This window comes from Amblyraja radiata, chromosome 16 (assembly GCF_010909765.2).
Source record: "Amblyraja radiata isolate CabotCenter1 chromosome 16, sAmbRad1.1.pri, whole genome shotgun sequence".
NCBI classification, from domain to species: domain Eukaryota; kingdom Metazoa; phylum Chordata; class Chondrichthyes; order Rajiformes; family Rajidae; genus Amblyraja; species Amblyraja radiata.
Genome location: NC_045971.1, coordinates 22,758,896 through 22,765,031, shown reverse-complemented (window position 1 = coordinate 22,765,031; position 6,136 = coordinate 22,758,896).

The window sequence follows — 6,136 nt, the reverse complement described above, 5'->3', positions numbered from 1 at the left end:
GGTCGTAAATATACTTTTTTCCCCCAAATCATCCCGCGGGCCGGATTGGACCCTTCGCGGGCCGGATGCGGAAATTTCCCGAAATGTCCCAAAATTATTTCATTTCCCTAAAATTAGCAGAAGACAACCAGAATTTCCTGAATTTCGGGTAATTTCCTTCAAAATGGGATTGCAGAAATGTTTCACCAGAATGCTGCTTAAGTTAGAGGGTGATTGTTATAAGCAGAGGTTGGACGAACTCAGATTGTTCTTTCTGCAATGTCAGAGGCTGAAGGGAGACTTGATAAAACTATATCAAGTTAGGTGAGGCAGACAGTGAGAACCTTTCTCCCGGGGTGGAAAAGTAAAAGATGAGAAGACATAGCCTTAAGATCAGAGGAGAAAAGTTTAAAGGAGATGCACGGCATGTTTGTTACTCAGAGGGTGGTGGGTGCCTAGAATGCACTGGTGGAGGCAAGTACAATAGTGGAGTGTAAAAGGGTTTTGTAGAGGCACATGGATTAGCAGAGCATGAAGGGATATGGATCATATGCAGGCAGCGGAGAACGTACAAACTCCTTACAGACAGCACCCACAGTCAGGATCGAACACGGGTCTCCGGTGCTGCAATCGCTGTAAGGCAGCAACTCTATCGCTGCGCCACCGTGCCACCCTTCATATTAAATGAAATTCTTACTTCCAGCAGCATAACAGGCCTATAAATACAAAGCACATAAAATATATAATAAACAAAATACAATACATTAATAAACCCAATACCATTGCAACCCCCCCCCCCCCCGAATTCCACAGTTCATAGTAGAGCTGTGATGTGCAGTGAGTATATACTGTGATCAGAGAGCACCATGCATTTCAATTTGTTATCTATGAGCTGTCTCCTAGCAAGTTGTTGTAAGTGGAAGATTATAGCATAATACAATATTCTACAAAATGTTTCTACTAAATATCTGGGATTTCTCTACAAAATATCTGAGACTTGTCCGTGGAATAACAAGACCCAGTTTAAATATTGTCTAGAAACAAGGAACTGGAATGCTGGTTTACAAAAAAAAAGGCAAGGCGCTGGAGTAACTCAGTGGGTCAGGCAGCATCTCTGGAAAACATGGATAGGTGACATTTCGGGATGAGACCCTTTTTCAGACAGAAATAAAAATATAAAATGATATATCAGATAAAAATACATTTTCAGAGCAAGAAAGCTTGCGTGGCAATAGTTATGAAATCAAAGAAAATGTACTTATTCTGAAATAGCCACATCAATTCAGTTAATATTTGCAGCTACAAGCACATCTTGTTGTAAATGCATTGACGAGCTCACTGTAGTTGGGTAATTTTCTTGCATTGATTTAGAATCAGCTGACAGACAGAACAGAATGTACAATCAAGACTTCATTTTCAGGTTAAGAGTCTATAACCAGTGGTGTTCCAGGAAATGATGCTAGGGCCCCAATGTCCACACTGCACATCAATAGCTGGAGGCCAGATAGCAAACCAGGAGGACTCACAGGTACTTACTTATAACAAAAAGTCTTATGAAGTCTTGCATCAGTGAGCATGGAAAACAGTACCCTTACTTGAAGTCTGGAATGTTCAGCCTTAAAGTGACATTGAAAAAAAACATCTGGACAAGTACTTGAATTATTGAGGATGCCGAGAAGCTTATAGACCTAATGTGGTAAGTGGATTAATGTGGGTCAGTACATAGGCAGTGTGGACATGGTGGGACCAAGAGCTTGTTTGTGTTGCATGGCTCTATATCTCTTTTTCATCAACAGGTTTCACTCATAATTTACTGGACAAAATTGGTATGGGAAATAACTTATTTTAAGATTAAACTGGGCGAGCAACTTGGATGAAATGATACCTTCATATAATCATTAAGGACTTGGAGATCTGTTAATATATCCACATTTGCTATTAGTTGTATAAGTTGTAAGGGGTGCAGAAAGTCTTCAGGGGGAAATATTGCACATGCTAAATAAGTGTGCAAGGATTTGTCTGGGCAGGCACCTGTAAGGAGAAGGGTCTCGACCCAAAACGTCACCCATTCCTTCTCTCCAGAGATGCTGCCTGTCCCACTGAGTTGCTCCAGCATTTTGTTGCTTTCTTACATGTAATGTCATCTGTTTAATGGGAAAAAAAAGAAAAGCCAAGCATTTTATAAAAATGAAAGATTTTTAACTGTTAGTATTCAGAAAAGCCTGGTGTCCTTGTACAACCACCATTGTCTAAAGAATGGTCTTGACCCGAAACGTCACCCATTCCTTCTCTCCAGAGATGCTGTCTCTCCAACATTTTGTGTATCTTCAGTGTAAATTTGCATCTGCAGTTCTTTCCTACACATGCTGTATTCTCGAGAGTTCAGGAAAAAGAGTGGTGCACCTAGTCAACCATTTTGTTTCGAGTTTGGAGACGGGCCCCACTGAGTCCACGTGGAAGCGGGCCCCATTGAGTCCATGCCAATGTCGATCACCCGTTTACACTAGTTCTATGTTATCCCACTTCCAGATTCACTCGCTACACACTAGAGACAATTTACAGAGGCCAAATAACCTACAAACCCGCATATCTTTGGAACATGGGAGGAAACCAGGGCACACAGAGGAAACCCATGTGGTCACAGGGAGAGCGTGCACATCTCACACAGACAGCATCTGAGATCAGGATTGAACAGCATCTCTGGAGAAAAGGAATACAGAGATGCTGCCTGATCCGCTGAGTTACTCCAGCTTCTTGTGTCTATCCTTGGCTAAATAACTCAGGTTGCTGGAAATTCCCAGTATTTTCCCAAGGTTGCTACCATTCCTCGTCTTGGGAGTTTGCCATTCCGATAACTATTACAGATGTGCTGAGGATCAAGGCATTTATCTATCATCCTTTCCAGCTTTTTCCTGAAGAGATCATTGAGGAGCATTTATAATGTTTTTACCATCAGTGACAAGATTCTAGTTACAGTATTTGTAATATGTTCCAGATTCAGTGTGTCATCATGTTTTTTCTATCAAAGTTTGTCAGTAATATAAAAGTGTTTCAGATTATTAATAAGGCTGGGTGCAAATGACTGACTTTACCCAGTAATTGCAATTGGTTTGGCCAATTTCCCATTGCGACTTTCATTATCATTTATTATGATCTTCTGTTTATTAACTCGTCCTGACATTTTGATATTATACAAACTTTAATAGAAAATACACAATCGTACACTAAGCCTGCAACATAGCATTTGTTCAGTGATAGTTACAACAAAGCATTGTGAAAGTTCCTCTATATCTCAATATTATCACATGTGTACGATATATGACCCAGAAAGGTCCTTGGTTCAATTCCTAATCCCTAGTGATCATGCTAAACAGCGATCCCCATACACTAGCACTATCTATCTTACACAATTTACAATCTTTACCGAAGCTAATTAATCTACAAATCTGTACATCTTTGGAGTGTGGGAGGAAACTGGAGCACCCAGGGAAAACTCACGTGGCCACGGGGAGAACGCACAAACTCACATACAGACAGCACCCGTAGTCAGGATCGAACCGGGGTCTCCAGTGCCGTAAGGCAGCAACGCTACTGCTTGGCCACTGTGCCGCCCCTGGTGGGACGAATGACCAAGGCAGCCCAGGCTGGAGATGTGGGACAATCAAGCAAAAATTACGAATGCCATCTCTAGTTACGGAGGGATGGGATTTGCATGAATTACCAATTATTCATTTATTGGTATCAACTACCTATAGACACTAGGTGCATACAATGGGTTAAAGGGTTGTTGTGTGGATATGCATGATCTGCATGTTCGATTCCAGGTTGATACACTGTGGTGGTGGCTTATGTTGGTCACATGGGTGCAATCAAATCAAAGTATCCTGTCATAATTTACCCAACTTTATTTGGCGCTGGTGTATCATCACATAAAATCAATGACAACACAGAATGGATGTTGGATCACTAAGTATTTTATGACATTATGGCTCGATGGAACACCGAATATCGATATGTTTGCATCCAGGCTCATTTACCAGTTTGTAAAGACATGTGGCATCGCAGTAGCGAGAGATACATTGTCGCTACACGAGGGAGGAATGTTCTTTTGTGTCGTTGCTCCATTTTGCCTCATCAGCTAATCTCACTCCACCAGGGCTGCTACTTCATCAGCAGCAAGGGTTATGTACGGTCCTCTGGACCACATCCTGCCGACTGCAGGATGGTCTAACAAACGAGTTTCCTAACATTTTATTTTTAACCCATTGCCCGACCAGGGGTATTTGCCAACTCTATTTTAGGTTCTATTTTATAGTTTCCCCCGGATGAGAGGGGTTACTATTATTATTATTTGTTCATTTATCAGCATCAGCATGTTTTAAATCTATGTCATGTCTGTATGCATTATGAATGTTTCCCTTATCTGTGGTCAATCGATGCAGTCGTGCTTGTGTGGACTTGTTTTTTCCACGGCATGAAATCACAGAGCTTCAAAGTCTTCATGGAATCACTCACGTGACTCCGAAGTAAAATAGTAAGATTAAACGAGAACTTACCAGTTTGAAGTTTGATCTTTATTTTATGAGGAGTTACGATGAGCGATTACGTGCCCACCGCTCCCAACCCTCGTACCATAAAGGTCATCTGGTAGTTCTAGTCTTCTCTAATCTTACTATGTTACTTCAATTACTGTTATCTGTGATTTCACACCGTTGCTTTGAAGATTGACGCGCATGCGGACTGGCGGCCTTCTTCACGTAATAGCTCATCGTAACTCCTCATAAAATAAAGATCAAACTTCAAACTGGTAAGTTCTCATTTAATCTTACTAATTTACAGCAACTTTATGAAGCTGTGCCTTCAATAGTATTGCATGGGGAGGGGGGGGGGGTGCAGAGAACATGGGAGGAAGGTCATCTTTTCAGAAAATATAAAGCAGCGTAAGTTTTTTTGAAAGGAAAAACAAATGGAACTGTTTAAATAGCCAGGATTAAATTCAAAGCTGCAGATCTATGATGCTGAATTCACATGGTGTAAGGCAATATTCACTCTTAATACTGAAAAGTTTATTTCATTCTCTCAGTGGCTTTATTCAAAGGCGATGGCATGTTTGCTTCTGGTATCATTACCTTCCAAGTGACATTTACAAGGATTCCTGTTTTGTAACAGTTAGTCAGAAGCTCATTTACAGTATAAGCAAGCAATCTTGGTGTCACTGGAATTATTCAGCAAGGGTTTTAAACATACACATACCGCAAAAACAATATGAAAAATCCTAGTGCTGACAGGAATTGGTGTGGAGAGTGAATGCTCGCCGATTGAGTGCTGATTTCCCAGACATATCATCGCTCAGTGTTTGATATTAGAAATGCTGTGACAAATTTTATGGTAGAAATGCATTACTGACCTTACAGTCACCTATTCATTGCCAGCACAGGGATTATTAAATTTCACACAACCACTGAACTCTTGATGGTTAATTACCAGTGGAATTTATCGATAAAAAGATAATATATTACTTTTTATTGAAGGATTAGGCTTTTCAAGAATGCAATTAAGGTGCCCTCATTTAGAGCTACAGGCTTTTAAAACGCCACGGGGAGAGAAGGCAAAATTATTGCTGATAAGTGTATTTCTAAAGTCTGCCGTATACATTGAATGCCGTCAGATCATCTATAATAATTTAACAGGAAAAATATGATGTGGTAGAACATAACTCATTGTCACGAAGGGCTTGCTTTATCCACTGAAATCAAAATTGTGGACAAGTAAAAGTCTTGTAATTCCACTATAATACCATTCGTATTATTCGAAGAAAATCCATTGTTTATGATGCCATTAACACCCGATAATCAGGGGACAATTTCTCCTCTTCTCCCATATGTTTAAAATAAATCAGACCCATATGTTTTGCAATGTCATCAAAAGAAATACATTTTTATTGCTATACTTCATCAGTGAGTCAAATGACTCACTGATGAAGTACAAAGTACAGTACAAATTAAAGATAACTCTTTAAATGCTACAATCTCCTTTACTACTAAACTGTCAGCAGAGTGCCAAATTAATTAGCAGCACATTCTAGTGCTTGCAAAATGCAAATATGTAATTAAAGGCTATGCTGATGTCCCGAAAGATAAACAGTGACATGATCCAG